Raw genomic sequence first — 21137 nt, forward strand, 5'->3', positions numbered from 1 at the left:
ATATGTGAAATATCCATGAGAAATAGATTAAGAAGAATAAGCCTTCCTTTATTGGTGGATCTTGCTATCCTAATCCACCCTTTTTGAGAGAGGAGGAGGATGATGCACCTTGCTAACAACCACGAGTCCCACAACCCCAACAGAATTCAAAGGGTCCTTATTATGTAATGTTCCTAGATGCAACTTTAGAAGATTAGTCCTTGAGTCAAGAGATAAATAACCCTCCCATTAGATCTAAAACAACCTTGATAACCTTTCAGCATCCTAAGGAGCAAGCAAGATCTCCATTGAGAAATTTGGTTTCACTAAAGCATCAAAAGAGGAGACTACTCCCTTGAAGAAGTTGGATCTCTACCCAGAAGTAGTCCATGGGACCTTCATCTGCGAAGTGGAAATTGAAAAGGAAATAATGATCATGGATGTTGATGGTACTGAACATCATCTAAAGGTGGGTATTAGTATTTTGGAAGAGGAGCTATTGGTCATACATGACCTTCTGGAGGAGAACTTGGATGTGTTGCATGGTTGTACAACGATCTAATGGAAATTCTTCCCATGGTGTATCAACACCACATCAACCTAGATCCTGATACCAAGTCAATGAGGCAAAGATAGAGGTGCATGAATCCAAATTACTATACCATCCTAGTGAAAGCCGAATTGCTAAAGCTCCTTGAATCTGAGTTTATCTATCTAGTGGTGGCCAATAGTGAATGGGTTTGGCTCATCATGGTAGTACCCAAGAAAAATTAAAGCTACAAATATGTGTGGACTTCCAAAAGCTAAACTCTAAGACTAGGAAGGACCATTTCTTGATCTCTTTCACAAATCAATTGTTGGACACAGTGGCAGGCCATGAGCTTTATTCCCTCTTGGATGGATTTAGTGGATATGACCAAGTTCAGATTGCAGAAGAAATCAATCCAAAATAACCTTCACAACAATATGGGAAACTTATACTTATAGAGTGATGCCATTTTTGGGCTTTATAATGCTCATGCTACCTTCCAATGAGTGATGATGACTGCATTTCAAAACTATTTGAATGATCTCATTGAGTTATATCTAGATGACTTCTGTGTCTATAGCCCAATCTATGAGCATTGGGGACACCTGGAGCAGTGCTTTGACATATGTTGAGAGTATGGGATTCCTCTTAACCCCAACAAATGTGTCTTCTTTGGAGCCTCTTAAAGACTTCTTTTGGGCCACATTGTCTCTACACAAGGGATAGCAACAAATCCTGTCAAGATCAAGAAGATTGCAGCTCTAACAATGCCAGCCAACCTCAAACAATTCAGCGGACTCCTTGACCATGTTGATTATTACATATGGTTTATTGCACACTTTGCAACAAAGGCAGACCCCTTGCATAAGTTATTGAGGAAAGATGCAAAGTTTGCATGGACCACTGATTATGATGAAGCGTTCAATGCCCTAAATTAGTGTTTGATTAAAGCACCCATCTTACAATCTCATGTTTGGACAAAGGAGTTCCATGTGCACACAAATGCATCTGCAAAAGGGTTATCAGCAATCTTCTACCAAAAAGGCTCCTCAAAGTTAGATCAACCTATCTATTATGCAATCCAAAAAGTAATTGATCAAGAAAGAAACTACACAGTGACAAAGCTTGAATGCTAAGCAATGGTGTTTGCCTTAGATAAATTATGACACTACTTGTTGTCGATACATTTCAAATTCTATGTGGATCATAAGGCCCTTCCTTTCTTAATGAAAAAATCAAATGTGAAGGGAATAATGATGAGATGGCTATTTTTGTTTTAGGAGTTGGACTTTGAAGTGGTTACCAAGCCTGGTTGCTTCCATGTTTTGTGGTTGATCATTTATCGTGAATCCCTCATAGCGACAAAGAGGAGTAGGATAACCCAAACCCCCCTAATGCATCCCTTTTTCTAGTCTAAATTATAACCCCATGGTATGCAGACATAACCAACCTCTTGGCGACTCAATAGTATCCCCCTAGTATCTCAAGGAGTGAGAAGAAGAAGCTTATGTTGAAATCAATCCCCTACACCTTATTAAATGGTACTCTGTACAAAAAGGGCAAAGATGAAGTAATGCGCCGATGTGTTGTAAGAGATGAGATGGGGATAGTTCTAAAAGCATGGCATGACAATCCCTATGTGCAGGACACTTTGCAGGAGAAGCGACAGCCAGAAATGCCTTGCTCACAGGATACTAGTGGCCGACCATCCACAAGGATGCCTATGACTATTATAAACGTTGTGATACTTTCCAACGGATAGGAAAGCCTTCCAAAACCATTGCTATGACACTACAACCCATCCTTCCACTAAAGCCATTTGAGAAGTGGAGAATTAACGTTGTGGGCCCCATCAATCTGTCAACCAAATGGAAACAGAACAGATACATCCTAGTATGTACTGATTATGTTACAAAGTGGTGTGAAGCCAAAGCTCTGAAGCGGGATGATGGAAATAGTGTAGCCTTATTCTTGTATGAGAATATCATAACCTATTTTGGTAATCCCCTAAATATCATAAGTGACAAAGTTACTCACTTCCTTAACAAGATTATGGAAGAATTGATAGAGTTGTACAAGATCTACCATCACAATTCCACACCTTACCACCCTAGAACCAATGGTAAAGTTGAAGTCACCAGTCACATCCTATGTTTGATGTTAACAAGGACAACTGCTACACATTACCATGATTGGGACAATTGACTTACATCCCTTTGGGCATACAAAACCTCCCATAAGGATACTACAGGAAGACAAACCCCTTCCCAGCTCTGCTGGTTTATGGCACACAGGTCACCTTTCCTACTGAACTGAAATTACCCTCTTTGCACCTAGCTAGCACAGAGCACTTGGAAGATGATGAGTCCTTGTAGCACCATCTCTTGTACTTGGAATGTCTAGATGAGACTCGTAGGATGGACCTATAGTGCATGGAAGCCACCAAGCTCAACGAAAGGCCTATCATCATGATAGCCTCATCAGGTGTAAGGAGTTTGAGGAATGTAGCTTAGTCTTGGCCTATGACTCAAGATCTGGCAAGTTTCTCGGAAAGCTCCAACAACGTTGGATGGGACCCTATAAGGTACTTGCTATCAATCCTATAATGGCTCTATCCGAGTGCAAACAATTGATGCTTCTTATGATCCCTTCTTAATTAATGGCTATCGCTTTTAAAGAAGTATTACTCTCCCTAGGAATCCTAACAATCACTACTGATAGCCCCTTCATTCCTTGCATGTCGATCGATAAGTCTTTGCCTATTGCTCTTGATAGCCCTCTTCCTTATCTTAATAAGGTGGCCTTGTTCTTCTAGCCCCTCATAAGCACCTTATGATCCCTTCTTAATTAATGGCTATCACTTAAAAAAGTATTACCCTTCATGGGAATCTTAACAATCACCACTGATATCCTCTTAATTCTTTGCACATCGATCAATAAGGCTTTGCATATTTCTCCTGATAGCCCTCTTGCTTATCCTGAGATAAGGTGGCCTAATTCTTCTAGCCCCTCATAGGCACCTTCCACTCCTCCTTTGCTCCCTTTTTGTTTGCCCTGGTAGAGTTGGCGAGGATGGTTTTGGGACATGGTACTCTTGCCATTTTTCTCTTTCAAAATAAGGATATGTGTGTGTGTGTGTGTGTGTGTGTGTGTGTGTGTGTGTGTGTGTGTGTGATGAGAGAAAAGGAAGAAATTCCATGTCACAACAATCCTCGTTCCAAGAAAAGATGGCATATACCCTTGAATGGGAAGTTGGCTTTGGAAAAGGTGGCAACATCCAACAGTCTAGAATTGTTGAATTACTAGATAGCAAAACTCTTCCAAGATGCAGTTCTGAAGCCACCTCCCTTGGTGTGTTGTCTCCTGTAACTTCATCAATGCATCTAACTCCTACAACAAACAGCATTCGCAATATGCAATCCAAGTATCAGACTTGTTGGCTACCTTGCTAGATATGCCTTTTCCATCAACTGATACAAGTTTACATCAATAACCATACAAAACCAATCTTCATTGACAATCCTTTCAATGATGTGAACTTTCATCCTAACTAGATGGGAATGTGAGTATGGTTTCCCCTCTGTATTTATCAATTGAGCATGAGACAAAGGGTGGGGTGAGTGACATATCCTTGCTCTTTTTATTCAAATAAGAGGTGAGATATGTGAATGGAGTGTTGCATCATCAATACATACATCACTCTATTCAATGGACTGCACTACAAGGCTCCTTGGCCTTCCTTCTTGTATCTATACTACATGGGTGGGACATATTGATGCACCATCAGCTATCTACGCTGGCATACCCCTTCTAAACCATCTATCTTGACAATTATTAACCGAGTGAGAGATATGGATTCAATTATTATCCATCAAGTGATCTGAGTTATGGGACAAGCAACTAATCTAATATGAGTGACTGTCAAGATTGAGTGATATATACCTCGCTATCAATGCATTAACCAGCTCTTCATCAACAACACTATCTCCCTGACTGTTGCTGCATGGTCCCCACCATCTCTTGAAGCATGCTACTATGGCGAGTCATGGTACCTCCTATGGACACATTCAATGACGGTCTTCATCAACCAACTGAATGGGCCAAGTATTTCTAACCCTATCTCTTGCATTCATTTATATTCATGTCATGTCTTAAGTGTGGGGATGTATGGGTATGGTTCATGGTCAAGTGTTAGGCTCCTATTGATTAGTCAACCTGATCTACTCATGTCTTAATTGTGGGGACACATCCCTGCACATCTTGGCTGCATACATTGGTGAGCATCCTGTTCTAGAGGATGGTTGGAGTGAACCTTGGTCTTTTAATTTGTTGACTAAAGTGGTTAGAATGGTTTTTGAGGATTCCTTGACTACAAATACCATTCTTATGTCATACATGTACTTGCAAGGTGGCTTGTTGATCCTAGATAATGAAGACTTGGCTTGGTATATGGGGGATATAGTATTACAGATACCAAAAATGTATACCAAATACTAGCTTCTTCTCTGCTTCTTAGACCACAAATTTGATGGCTCCATTCGCTCCGAAAGGTGGATAAAACCGCAAGACACCTGCTTAGAATTTTCTCAGATTGCTTCTTCTTCTTCTCCCAATTCTCAGAGTGTTGTTTGTTGCCTATAAACTGCAATCTGTGCCACAAAATTTTGAAAGCCCTTCTTTTTCTTTAAATCTCCCCAAAAATACCTAAAAAGAAACTTTCTTTTTGCACATTACTCTATTTTAGAAGTTTTCTACACCTTTTTTTATATTTACAAGAAATAATATCTGAAATATCAAAAGGAGGCTAAAAGTATCCAAAAATCCCATATTTTGAAACTAACCGTACTATGGACACGTACACTAATGACTAAGATGGTATTGACTCTCTAGATCAATAAGAAAGATAGATGATGAGGCACTCGATAGTTTTTCACACTGTGTCCACTTAGCAACATGACATCCAACCCCTTTGAATCTGTACATCCTCCGGTATGTGCCACTGATGCACCACCCCAAGTCAAACACCCATAGCATCAATTTGTCACTTATTATGCATATAAGAAGGCATCCCCTTGGAACATAGATCAAAACACTCAATATGTGCATAACTCTTGAACCATGCCTAGGACCTACTACAAAGTCATCAAGCCTGGGTGTGCATCATATATTAGAGGCTGTTGAATCTCCATATACAGGCTATCAATACATCCATCAATAAATACATAGCAACATGTTTGCTCTTTTAGAGTCTAGCACATGGAAATCTACTTATATTGAATATTGAGTACCGCATCAAATATAAACTAAGCCTCACTTGCATCCAACACATGCTCACCATCACCAAAAATAGTGACGTTTTCCATATCTTGAAGCATCTTAGAATTGCCTATCAAGGTCTCCAACAAAGCATTTGAAACATTCGCCATTTTTGGAGCATCATATCTAACATCCTCTAAAGGCATATCCTCGAGCTCATGAATTGTCTCATAAACAATAATTGTATCCTACAAATCATGTGCATCCAACACTTCACCAATCTTCCTTTGAGTCTCTGCATCAAGTAAGGCATGAACTTCATAAACCTCTTCATATGCATTAAGAAAATCTACATATATAATGGCTAAAACTTCCACTATGGGATCTTTCAAGGCATTAGTGTGGCTATCTCAATATCAAACTCTAACTTATACCCTAGCTGCTTGCCCTTATTTTTGCCCTCTTATTTGCTATCTTGTTTTTTCTCTTGCCCAATCTCTTCCATAACATGCTCGTGAGCTAACTGATTTGCAACTTTAGGAGGATCTACACTTCTTTTTGTCACTATCGTAGATATCCCTGCATTATCTTCATCTCTCTTTTGTTTCTTTTCCACAAGTACTTTCGTGTTTTTCCCTTTTGCTAAATATACATCCATTGAATATGCATCTACTGGTGATTCCCATCCCCTTATGTCACAAATTACTTGCCTTGCATGAGACATCTCACTATAAGTAACTTTTCTCTTTTCAGTTGCATGCAAAGCATCTATCCATATTGCAACCTTCAAACTAACCATCACTTGGCCATGCATTCTATCCAGCTATAGACCAAAAGTAGAAGCATGTATAGTCGCATAAGCATTTCAAACAACCAAGTCTTCTAACAACTTTTGCATACCTCCCTTTCCAAAATTCAAAGCAAGATGCAATCTCATTTCTTGTGCATGGATCTTGCCATCTTTCCAAAAGATGAACTATCGTGCCAAGGCCTCTTGATAAGTAGCACTATCCTTCCTTTCATGCTACATGTCCCCTTTCCACTTGTCCTTTTTCATCCAATTTCGCGACCTTCAACTGAAGATCCCACATGCCCTTTGGCCAATTCATCTAATACATCCTTCCTAACAGTGGGAACAACAGGTGTAGCTATAGGGTTAGCCACAAAAGTGGGTGACGTACTGGATACATCAATTGTTTTGCCGATAATGATCGGCAAGCTAGATACATGCAATCTGTCTCTTCTTTTATGACCTTTTACCAATGCAATAATAGCTTCCTTAACATGCCTCCACTCTGTTTTAAACCATGTCTCTATAGTCTGATCCTCTAACAAATCATCAAGCTCTCTTGAAGCTTAGGATTTGCCACTTGTAGAAACAATCCAAATTTTTTACTTGCAAGAGCTTGTTGTTCTGCAAGATCTAACTACTCAAATTGACTTTTAAATTCTCTTAATAACTTGGTAGCCACAAGACCCTTATTGGGTTGTAGAACCCACTCTTGGATAGTCTTGCGAGTAATCAAACTAGTGTCTTCAATGTAAAATTCTTCCTTGATGAGTGTCTTCTTGAAAGCTACCTAGTCAACATCGTGCATATATAATTTAGTAACTCAAGCTTTCAATTCATGTACACTGACTCGTATAAAATACCATATCCATGCAAGTTAAGCCATCACAAGGAACCCCATCCTTTCAACATAGGCATGCAAATATAGAGATACATTCCTGACATTAAACAACGTCATCTCACGCTCTATTTCCAACAGAGCATTTATTAGTGACAGTTTCCGTTTGAGTAGAAGCTTGCATCACCTCTTGTTTTTGTTATGCCTGCATAAGCATGTTCATATTCTACACTAACTGCTGCAAAATATCATTAGAAATTGTGTTTGAAGGTTCTCCCATCGTGTCTTTCCTTTCAATGACCTTTCATATTTGTTTTCAGTAGCGTCCTAAGGGTTTTAGTCGAAATGTCATATCCACCTTGGATCAAAGAGAGAAGGAAGTAGAGAATAGGAGATAGAAGAGAAGAAAAAGAATAGACAAGAGATACAGAAGATAAAAACAAAGCTCAATGAATCAAAGAACTGTGTATTGATAGAACCAATGAAGATAAACGAAATCCTTGTCTGGGACAACTTGGAAGTGATTTCCAAGCATTAGATCTCTTGGAGCTCCCTAGTAGACCAAAAACGTGCACCAAACACCAACTTCTTTTTTGCTACTTAGACCGCAAATTGATGGCTTAGTTGACTCTGAAAGGGGGGTAAAAACATAGGACACCTGCTCAGAATTCTCCCAGATCACTTCTTCTTCTTCTCCCAGTTCAGAGTGTTGTTTGGTATCTGTAAAGTATGATCGCGCACCATGTGATTTTTGGTGCGCAAATCGGTCGTTGTATGCTCACGTAGTGAATCCCGGAAGGTCCCCAAGAACAATGAACTCTACTTTTTGCACAAGTTACAAGGTAAAAAGCATGAACGACAAGAGCAAGAGACCAATTGGGTGCAATCTCCCCCCATGCCTTGTGTGAGCGCTTCACAAAGTATGTATTTTATGTATATTTCATCTTCATGCTCAATAATAGCCCAATTTACAAAAATATATCAAACTTTTAGCTTTTGAGTTTGCTTTTACAAAAAATAGAAATAAAGCTAATGGACGGTGCCCAAAGAGTCTGGCACGCCCAATACAATGTCCAAATAGAAATAACATATCCGTGCACTTAGGCGCATACAAAATAATAATAAATAATCGATGCCTCAATAGACATGACAAAATATAGGCGTGGCGCCTATCAAAATATAATCCATAGATCGAATACTCGCTAGACTCCAATGCTTTCCTTCGCCACTACTGCTATCTCTACACATCAACTGAAGCATTCACAATCGTTAGTAAAATAATATAATTAAACCGACAAAAGTGAATACCTAGCATTCTTCAGCTACATAAATAAATCAATTGGTTAGAAATAAATCCTAACCTTAATTTATTACGAGTGCGCACTCTAAACTCATAAACGTTTATTAATTTAATATGCATTTTGCGGAATCACCCGCTATGGAATCACCCATGTACACACTAAATTAATGAAACGCTCGAAAAGGACAGGCGTCCCCATCAACTTCTCGCACAAAGAATCCACTTTGTGTATGAGCTCCGGTCATCAAAGTTTACGGAATCCACCGTAAAACCTCACGGAATCCACCGTGGCACGAAATCCACCGTGAAATATGCCTCCTAGCATCATACCCCCGGGTGGGATAGCAATTGACCTCAATTGCTATTAGCTCAATGTGGAGCTAACAGAGTGGGGAAAGCATTTAAGTCTCTAGCATGCATCCATTGTGCTTCCTCTACAGGATGGTTCTTAAATTTAAGTAGATATCTAGAATACCTTCGGCCAGTTCTAGTGGTCATAAAGTCAGTGTCTATAATAGCTTCTGGTTCAAGTATTTCAGTCTCTTCCTCTAATAAAGGTGGGTTTTCATAAACAGGGTGTACAGGTAATTGGCCTCTAAATGGTCTCAATAAACTAATGTGAAATGTGTTGTGAATTTTCCAGTGAGGTGGTAATTCTAACTTGAATGCATTGTCATTAATTTTATGAATGATTCTAAATGGTCCATAGAATCTGGGAGCTAATTTGACAACTGGATGTCTATCTACACTTTGCAGTCTACGTTTTTCTATTCTCAGCCAAACATAATCATGAACTTTGAAATTCATGGCTTGTCTTTTCTTGTTGGCTTGTTTGGTATATGATTGCTGGGCTTTAGCAATCATATCTTTAACTTCATCAAATATACTGTTATGCATACTAGCAATATCATCAGCACTCTGAATTCTATTAGACAAAAATGCAATAGGTGTAGATAATCTATATCCATAAATCACTTCAAACGGTGCTTTCTTTGTAGATGTGTGCGGTGTATTGTTATATGCAAACTGTAATAAATGCAAATGAGTGTCCCATGTCTGAGGTTTAGAGATAGTATATGCACGTAAAAGATCTAGAATTGTGCTATTTGTGGCTTCTGTTTGTCCATTAGTTTCTGGATGAAATGCAGATGAGAAATCAATCTTTGTGCCTAGGTTAGCAAACAGGATAATCCAAAAGTTGTTACAAAATCTAGAATCACGATCTGAAATGATAACTTTTGGCAATCCATGGTTAGTAAAAACAGTTTTCAAAAACAATTGTGCTGCTTGTGATGCTGTTAAAGTTTTCTTACATGGGATGAAATATGCTTGTTTACTAAATCTATCTACAACTATCCAAATCATATCATGGTTAGATTTAGTATTTGGTAAACCAGTAATGAAATCCATAGAAATTTGTTCCCAAGGTTTAGATGGAATAGACAAAGGCATAAGTAATCCATACTGTTTACCATGATGTCTCTTAACTCTTTGACAAATCAAACATTCAGAAACAAAGTTAGATACATCAGCATCCATATGCGGCCAATAAAAATCTTCAGTTAACATATGTAAGGTAGATATGATACCTCTATGACCTTGGTATGGGGGACAATGGATTTCATTCAAAACAAAAGATCGGAATGGAATTGTAACACAGAGTCTTTTTTCATAAAACATAAATCCATCATTATATGACAATGAATCAACATGAATGAAATTATTTTGAACTAATTTATTCCAATCAGAATGAAAAGTAATATCCTGGTGATATGTATCTTTCATAGCAATCAAAGAATCAAAAGATATGACAAAAATATTATGAATGGCAGGTCTTCTACTCAATGCATCAGCCACTACATTTTCTTTTCCAGGTTGGTATTGAATGATAGGATGAAAACTTTGAATAAAGGAAGCCCATTTGATATGATGGTCAGAGATTTGGGGTTGGCTAAGTAAATGTCTAATACTTTGCTGATCATTCTTAATCATAAATTCTAAACCCATTAAGTAGTGTTTCCACTATCTTAATGCTTGTACAACTGCTAATAGTTCTTTGTCATATGTGGAATATTTCAGCTCAGAGGGTTTCAACTTACAACTAGAATATGCTATAGGATGATTGTCTTGCATAAGTACAGCTCCTATTCCTGATCCACTAGCATCGGTCACTACTAGAAAGAATGGTCTATTAAAGTCAGGCAAGTGTAAAACACGGGCATTGGTTAATGCATGTTTCAGTAAGTCAAAGGATTTCTATTGATTTTTGGTCCATTGATAAACAATTCCTTTCTTCAGAAGTTTGGTTAGTGGTAAAGAAAGTAATGAAAAATTACGTACAAACTTCCTATAAAAACTAGCAAGACCAAGGAATGAGCGTAACTCATGCACGTTTTTAGGTACAGGCCAATTCAATATTGCATCAATTTTCTTAGGATCAACTTTAATTCCATCAGATGATACAATATGACCTAAATACTCAATTTTTGTTTTAAAGAATTCACTCTTTTCAGGATTTGCATACAGTTTATTTTCTTTCAATAACTAAAAAACCAATGACAAATGCTCATAATGTTCTTTCTCATTTTGACTAAACACCAAAATATCATCAAAGAAAACAATTACACAATACTGATATTTAAAAAAGATACGGTTCATCATTCTACTAAAGGTAGCAGGTGCATTAGTCAATCCAAATGGCATGATCAAAAATTCGTAATGACCAAACTGTGTTCTAAATGCAGTCTTGAATATGTCAGACTTATCTAGCCTCACCTGATGATAACCAGACTTAAGGTCAATTTTACTAAATATAGCAGATCCTTGCAGTTTGTCCATAAGGCCATCAACTCTAGGAATAGGATACCTATTCTTTATAGTGATCTTATTTAAAGCTCGATAGTCAATGCACATTCGATAGGTATTATTCTTTTTCTTGACTAACAATACAGGTGCACCGAATGGAGAACTGCTAGGTCTAATCAATCCTCTATTTAGTAATTCCTCAACTTGACTCTGGATTTCTTTTTTCTCTATCTGGTTATGCCTATATGGTGCTTTGCAAGGTGGTTGTGTGCCAGGGATCAAATCTATCTTATGGTCTTCTGGACGTGAAGGAGGTAAACCTAGTGGTAGGTCTTCTGCAAAACAGTCCTTAGAATATGCAAGAAATTCCTTATGCCTAGGGTGCATATGATTTTCCTTTACTTGCAATTCATTCACCCAAATGAGATAGGATTTACTACTCTTGCATAATGCACGTTTAGCTTGAGTATGCGAAAGCAGTGGAAAAACATTAAATGCATGCATACCATATAATGTAATAGATTTTCCTTGAAAATTAATATTCATTGTGTGTGTGGAATAATCTATATCTGGGTTATGCTGGTGTCGCCAAGGCATACCTAAAATAATGTCACTCGACTGTAATGGAACAACTAGGAAATTTCTTCTTTCAGTGTATTGACCAATTTGAATCTCTAAGTCTTACACTTCTTGTGTACCATTATACCTAGTGCCTAAAAATGCATCTTTTATGCGATAATGCGTAGGTACAGTCTGTAATTTCAATTTTTTTACTAATTTTGCTAAAATAAAATCATAAGTACTACCGTCATCATGCAAAATAGTCTTTTCCTTTCCATGCACCAAACATTTCATAGTCAATAAAGAATGTTGAGTAGGCATACCTGGTAAAGTATCGGAAGTAGTAGTAGTGTCGTCCTTATCTTCAGTGAAATCAGGCATATCTTCATGTTCGTCTTCGTCCATGGCTCCAAGGTAGTTGATATGAGCTGATGGCTTCTTTGAATGACAATTTGCTGCTAGATGTCCAGGCTGGTGGCATTTATAGCATACTATTGGCTCGGCTTTGGTTACATTGTTTGCAATGGCGGGAAGTCTAGGTACATTAGGATTTGGCTGTGGAATAGGCTTAGGATTTTGATTGACATTGGATGGTAATGCAGGTGGTTTTGCCCAATTTTTGCGGAAAGATGATGAAGAGAAATGACCTGGATTAAATCTTCTAAAATTGGAATTGAATTGTTTAGATCCATAATTACCATTGGCTTGGAATTGCTATGGTCGTCTGTCTCTACCGTGTAGCTTATCTTCAGTGTCGCGAGCTAGTGAAATAGTGTCTTCAAGGGTAGCAGGCTTGAATATGTTAACTTCAGCGTAGTAATACCCAAGGAGTCCAGACATATATTTCCGCTTATGTGTCGCCTCTAGTACATCTTCAAGCATGCGTAGCTGGAGGAGTGCATTCCAAAAACGCTCTGTATACTAAGGTATAGGCTCACGATCACGTTGCTAGAGTAGATCCCATTGCTTGATAGCTTTCTCATGAAATTGCGGTGGAAGGAAATTCTGAATGTTCTTCTTGAAATCTTCCCAAGTAGCAGGACATTCTATGCTCTTGCGTACTACAGTCCACCAAAGTGATGCTCTGTCTACCAAATGATTAGTAACACACTTGATTTTATCTTTTTCTGCATAGATTTCCTCATGGAAATAGTCATCAAACTGACTAATGAATGCTAGAACAGTTTTTCCTTCTCGTATGCCATTGAAAGTACGGAATTTGAAACTTCGTTTACTTATCTTTGATTCCTTGTGGATGGTTTGAGCTTCAAGAGTTGCGTCGATGGTATGTCGAATCAAATCTTCAGCTTGAGGTTCTTCTTTGTCGGTAGACGCTCTTTGTAATTTTGCTAATTGCGCTTGCAATGCTTGCCTAGCCCTACGTTCTTCTTCCAATTGCATCATGATTAAGTCCAGCTTTTGCTCCATCGTAGGTTCAGGTAAGTCGTCTTCAGCCATAAGATCATCCATATGTGGTTCCGTCATCCTGTAAAACTCAAAAGACCTTTCTCACTCAAAATCAAGTTAGCGGGATGAGCGTAGCTTAAGTTCGGGGATACAAGGCTTATGTGTTTTTGGGTATTTCTTTCTCAATCTTCAGAATTCTGTGATTTTTCCTTCTTCGTATGTTGAAAATGCTTCAGCAAACCTGTGTATAGGTAGAATACCTTCCAACGAACAACTTTGCAGTTCGGAGTTTCTGCGCAGGAACAGTCCTTCTAGGAGTTTTGAGCACAAGTCAGTTCTGACTCCAGTTGACTAGTCTGACTTACAGAGTTGCAAACTTATGTGACTTGCAGAGTTGCAGACTTGCAGAACTTAGTCGACTTAATGAACTTGCAAAACTTGATCACAGATTACTTGCAGAACTTGACTTCTTTGGCGTGGGACCTGGAGTTGTTCACTTGCAGAGATGATTTTTGTTAAGTAGACTAAGCTTAATTGCTTAAGCTTAGTGGGGGGGCTTATGATTAGAAAACAACGAATTCGTTGGGGGGGGGGGGGGGGGCGTTTTTTTTCGCCGCACGAAAAAATCGGAGGCCCGATCATTCCAGGAGCTCCGCCTTCGCACGAGATGGGTAGCGATTGGAAGCTCTTGATCTCAGCTCCGCTCTGATACTACTGGTGCGCAGATCGGTCGATGTATGCTCACGTAGTGAATCCCGGAAGGTCCCCAAGAACAATGAACTCTACTTTTTGCACAAGTTACAAGGTAAAAAGCATGAACCACAAGAGCAAGAGACCAATTGGGTGCAATCTCCCCCCATGCCTTGTGTGAGCGCTTCACAAAGCATGTATTTTATGTATATTTCATCTTCATGCTCAATAATAGCCCGATTTACAAAAATATATCAAGCTTTTAGCTTTTGAGTTTGCTTTTACAAAAAATAGAAATAAAGCTAATGGACGGTGCCCAAAGAGTTTGGCACGCCCAAGCCCAATACAATGTCCAAATAGAAATAACATATCTGTGCGCTTAGGCGCATACAAAATAATAATAAATAATCGATGCCTCAATGGACATGACAAAATATAGGTGTGGCGCCTATCAAAATATAATCCATAGATCGAATACTCGCTAGACTCCAATACTTTCCTTCGCCACTACTGCTATCTCTATACATCAACTAAAGCATTCACAATCGTTAGTAAAATAATATAATTAAACCGACAAAAGTGAATACCTAGCAGTCTTCAGCTACATAAATAAATCAACTGGTTAGAAATAAATCCTAACCTTAATTTGTTACGAGTGCGCACTCTAAACTCATAAACATTTATTAATTTAATATGCATTTTGCGGAATCACCCGCTATGGAATCACCCATGTACACACTAAATTAATGAAATGCCCGAAAAGGACAGGCGTCCCCATCAACTTCTCGCACAAAGAATCCACTTTGTGTATGAGCCCCGGTCATCAAAGTTTACGAAATCCACCGTAAAACCTCACGGAATCCACTGTGGCACGGAATCCACCGTGAAATATGCCTCCTGGCATCAATTTTGGAAGCCCTTCTTTTTTTATGAGATCTTTCCAAAACTAGCTAAAAAGTAACCTGTTTTTTGCATGTCACTGTATTTTAGAAGTTTTCTACACCTTTTTTGGATATTTACAAGAAATAATATCCAAAATATCAAAATAGACTAAAAGTATCCAAAAAACCCGTATTTTGAAACTAACCATACTATGGACACTAACACTAATGACTAAGATGGCATTGACTCTCTAGATCAATAAGAACGCTAGATGAGAGACACTCAATGGTTTTTCACAATGTGTGTGCGTAGCAGCATGATAATGTTTTCCCTGCATTCTCTTGAGATCATGTGTTGCCCATAAGTTCCTCATTGAAAATAGCATCACAACTTATGGTTATCTTCTTGGAGGATGGATCATAAAACTTGTATCCCTTTTAGAAACGTTTGAATATCCAATGAAAAGAAATTTCAAACCAGGAGGATCAAGTTTTCTATGAGTCTCTTCGTATACATGAATATAAGTAATACATCCAATGGTTTAAAAATATGAAAAAGAATGAGTTTCACCTATCCATGTAGTAATCAATATTTTACTAGAAGGAGCAGTTGTAAGAAGATGATTTTACACAGATACTACTGTTAAGACTGCTTCAACCCAAAAACATTGAGATAAGCTACAATGAATGAGCATACATCACATGGCATTGAGGATAGTCATGTTTTTATGTTCAGCAATACCATTCTCATGAGGAGAGTATGAAACCATATATTCATGATGAATACCATGATTGTTACACTAATCAACAAAATCATTTAAATTGTATTCTCTACCATTATCACTACAAAGTTTCTTGATGCGACAACCAGTATCAAGTTCTACAAATTTTTGATATTGCTTAAAAGATAATAAAGCTAATGATTTGTGTCGTAAGAGAAAAATAGTGATTTATCTTGAGAAGTCATCAATAAAAGTCATGAAATACTAATATTGAGATTTCGATGGAGGAAAATGTTCATAAATATCAGTGTGAATAAGATCAAGCAAATCTTTGGAATAAGTTGTGGTGGAAATGAAAAAGGGTTTGTGAAAATGCTTTCCAAGTGCACAATATTCACAAATACCCATGTGAGGACGACCATTGAATTCCATACCTTGAACAAGGTCAAACTGACAAAGATCGACAAGCGTAGAAAAATCAGAGTGAACAAAGGGATGATGTCATATTTTGTTGCTAAGATCACTAGGAGCTATAACAACATTTTCAATATCTTCATTTAAAAATAACTCAAAAATATTACAATTTCGAGGGCTAATAGCTATGGTTTGGCCGTCTTTCTCAATGCGACACTTGGTATGGTCTAAACTGACAAAGAGACCAAGATCCACAAGTCTTGCAACTAAAAGAAGATTTATTTGCAAATCTAGGACATCTAAAACTCCATGCATAATTCTTGTTGAAGAAAGAGTATTGAGATATAAATCACCTATACCTTTGACTTGACAGGCTGCATCATCAACAAGATAAACCAATTTCTTAACAAGAATAGAATGATAATTATGTAACCATTGGAATAAATATGTCATGTTTCCCATAGCACCATACTCATTAATAAAAAGAGATCCATAAAAAACATGAAGTATCCTTTCCAGAGAGATAGAATAACTCACATAATTTGCTTCTTCAGTAGTGTTGTCATGTATAGCAGCATATGCTCTATTACGATTTGAATCAAAATACCTCCTGAAACAAAGATGGATTGGATGGTCACTCTTTTTGTAGTAGTCACAAGGAGAATAATCTCTAGATAAATGTGGTTGTTTATTTGTAATACCATGTTTTTCATTATATTAATGTGCCCAGCAATCATCTGTAGTGTGATCATTTCTATTACAATAAGAACAATGCCTATTAGGAAATTTAAGATGAGAGAAGTTAACACCACCACAACTCCTATGTGTAAAGTGTCAAAAGGGACACCTTCGAGCAAGTAAAGCTTGGTTGATTTGTTCTAACTATGTGTCCTCTTGTGAGATCATAACTATTTCTTGATTTGTGTGACATCATTCATGTCGTTGTGAATATTTAATCAAAGATATACAAGATTGATCAAAATTGATCCATCTTTATTAGATAATATGGTAACAATATTATCATAAGCAAGATCCTTTACATTGTCAACAAGATGTGTTACCAATTGCTTTCGTGAAACGACATCACTAGCAGCAGCGAGCTGATTGATTATGTTCTTGAAGGATTTGATATGTATTGTCATAGATGTTCCGATAATATATTTTAACTTTGTGAGATGACTATGAAGTTAAAGTATTTCAATAATAGATTTCTTCTCAAAATTTTCTATCAAATACTCCCATATAGCTTGTGAGGTTGAAAGATGACATACATCAAGCATAAGAGATTCTTGAAGAGAAAAAAGAATATACCAACGTGCTGCTTTGTCGCATCTGATGACCCACTCATTATAAACAATTTGCCATTCTTCAAAGATAGGTCCTTCAGATACAAGGGTATTATCATGAGCCCGATCAATTGGTTGAGGCAGACATTCATAATTACCAAAAACAATATCGTGCAAGTCATCATCTTCAAGGATTAGCACCATCTCAGCTTTCCATCCAAGGAATCCTTGTCCTTGAAAGTAAGGGATAGAATATTGTCCAAAAGGAAATCTATTGACAATTATAGAATTTGACATACTTGGTTGAGAGAATACTTACAATATGAGATCACAGAACCTGTAGACCATATATGAAAAAACGATGAAAGTATAGTACAACAAGTCATACATAGAAGATATGGTGTAAAGAGAGATGCTTAGTTTAAAAAGCATACTTCAAAAGAAAGAGACCCAAGATAGACAAAATGCAGGCAAGAATAAAGTGACCTAGAATAGATGAAAATGTGTACGAGAATAAATTAGTCTAATATAGATGAGAAATATGAACAATGATCAAAACATTATCGTTTACTTTTTGGCACAAACTCAAGAGTGAGTAATCATGATGAAATCTGTCATAAAAGTGTGCACGAGAAGTTGTTCTCCTATTTATTTTCCTGTTTCAAGTCCAACTTACCTAACTTAACATCACTTTTGACACAAAACTCCAAATTAAGCAAGATCTGCTAGGAAGAAAGCTTTTGAGTCCTAGCACATCACAAAATTAGTTTCCTTGAGCAAGACGTTTTCTTAAGAGTTTCCTAAATAGATACTTTTAGGGTGTCCAAGCAAGGCATATTTACAATTCAACATTTCTACAATCTAAATGATAATATTGATGATGATAAAGTGAACTTCTTTTATGCTTAAAATTCATAACATAAAATGCTCATAACATATAGAATACATCAAATTTAAGCATGAAAAGAACATGAATCAAGATTTGAAGAGATACTACTACATAGATATACTTTATAATTGTCTTCTTCAAGAAATTGGTTGTAGTTGATCATGATAGCTCTGATAGCATGTTGAGATGTAGAGAGAGAAGATATGTAAAGACACAAGAGGGAAAGAGGAGACACACAATGTACACTCCCAAAGACTATTTCATATTTTTCAAAATCTACATATATATAGGTGAAACCTATTCTAGATAGGGTAAGCTATATATATCTCTAGTAGACACTAGTAGCAGAGAGTTTCCAGCATGAGAAGATGAACAAAGTGGCAAGGATGACTATCTACTTTAGGACTATGACCCTAACTACCAGATTGAACTGGAGACCCTTCCATTTATCCTATTTTTTATTTAATTTTTCCATAACCCAATCACATCTTTGTATCATGGAGACTCCAAATCTAATAAGGATTCCTAGTAGTCTGAACATTATACCTTCTTCTAGAATATTGCATCCTTCTCTAAGTAGAAAAAGAGGAGGATCCTTGATCTAAGTTTTGATACATGTTTTGGTGGGGTTGATAACAAAGCTAGAAGCAAGGCAAAAAAATTTCAAATAGTTCCAAAATGTTCTTATTGAGACTAGCTCATTCTTTACTATACCGTTCGTATCATTTGCAAACTAATTGGGAATCATTTATTTATTATCTAGTAATTGAATACCTTGGATGTTACCTTTACTCACCTCATTGTCAAACAACCATCATAGCACATCAATTTGATTGGTAAAAAGTAAAGGGACACGAGCATAGCCTTGCCTAATTGATCTTCTCAAAGGGAAGGCATCTAGAAGCTCAACATTAATTGCAACACTTGTAGCATTTCCAAAAGATATACTAATATATTTAATGAATTCCCTACCTAATCCCATGTCAAATAGTGACTGTAATATAAGAATACCATTCTAGCCTATCATAGGCCTTGCCAAATTTGATTTTGAAAATGATGTCCTATAGGCAATGTTGGATCGTGGTATACAACCAATCAATTGATGCTACACACAAAAATAATGTATGCATTGAAGAAATTGTGCATAGCCTATCTATATGTGATCATGCATCATGCAAAATGCAAATAAAAGTTCCTTGATTATTTTAAACCTTAGTCTCACCTCTCAACACTCAGCAAAAATAAATATCATTCTTTGCTCTACCCATCCAAAATCTCACAATCTCTTTGGAAATTATAATCCTCAAGATATTGACCAAATAAGAACAACCCGTCTCACAATTGGTGATGTCCTTCATGGCACTCTGACTCACCCAACCACCCTACACACTCAACCAGAGGTTCCTATTTTGTGATGAACATCCCAAATATCGTGCATGCAAAAAATTTGTGTGCTCAATGAAAGGTGCTCTCTCATGTGCACATGCAATTAGGATTTACTGCATATAGGTGCAATGGCCCTCATGCCGTGCTTGTGCTCAACAATGGTGCAAGATGTGCATGAACCCAACCCATGGCATGGAAGTATTTGATAAGAATAGAAGACGACCCTCGAGTGATGCATCGGACAAGTGCAACGTGAAGTGCTCGTGAACCCATAATCCACGCGATGTGCAAGAGTCTCAACAAGAAAATATACCTTCTTCGACAGCTACTAACAAGCTCCAGCTCGAACATGTCCAAAAAAATACCAAGCTCGACCAAGGCTATCAAGTTTCAAACTCAAAAAATCAAACAGAATTATAGAAACAAATCCTAAGCTTAACAAACACAGAAAATCCAACTACAAAACATCAAAGCAATCAGTCACACAAAGAACTAAGCTAGCAAAAATCAAACCTAACTATAGTTTTGACTAGGGGTTTTCAGTTTTCACAAAAACGCTTGACAACATGCATCTTGGTGGCAAGTTGTTTAGGAGAAAGCTGAATAGTGAAATAAAGAGAATGACCATCCATGGGAGATTTGGCCTTCATTGAAGATTTTCCTGGCATCATCAAGAGGGAGATTATGAAGAAGCTCCAAGAGTCATGGTCAATAGAAGTTCACAAGAACAAGAAGGAAAAGGGTTGGAATATGTTCGTGGATACTCAATAGCAAGATACGTAGGATGCTTGGTGCACTAATAACCTTTTGTTTGTTCAATTGGCAATCCATTAGAAGTTGATAGTCAAATTTTTCTTTACAACATACACTGTTGAAACCATCAAAACATAGCATTACTATGATGATGAAACCACAAAGACGCTCAAAACAATGAGTTTTGATACCTTCAAAGCTAAATATCTTCCCCTTTGTAGCAGAATGAAAGCTAAATTCAGATATGTTGAAAAGAAGGAAGTAGAAGAAATGTCAACAAGAGAGTCCTCTACATATTGAAGTCCTTTTGATTCTATTCTATTGAGTAGAGACAAACTGGTTGAAGCTAACTCTCTGATGAATGATGTGATCAAGAGGCAAGCACTAGAACAATTCCAAATGTAAGTTGTCGTGCTGCTATATGCACAGCATGTGAAAAACTCTAGAGTGCAGCTTTCTTATTGATTTAGAGAGCCAATGTAATTTTAGATATTAGTGTCCATGGTTCAAAAATATTAGATTATTGGACAAGTTTAGCCAATTTATGATATTTTAGATATTATCTCTTGGAAAAATCCAAGAACTGTAGACAACTTCTAGTATAGGATGACATGTAAAAGAAAGTAGGTAGCTTTCAGTCATTTTTTAGAG

This window comes from Lygodium microphyllum, chromosome 13 (assembly GCF_053477565.2).
Source record: "Lygodium microphyllum isolate KBCC chromosome 13, Lygodium_microphyllum_v1.1.10, whole genome shotgun sequence".
Taxonomy (NCBI): Eukaryota; Viridiplantae; Streptophyta; class Polypodiopsida; order Schizaeales; family Lygodiaceae; genus Lygodium; species Lygodium microphyllum.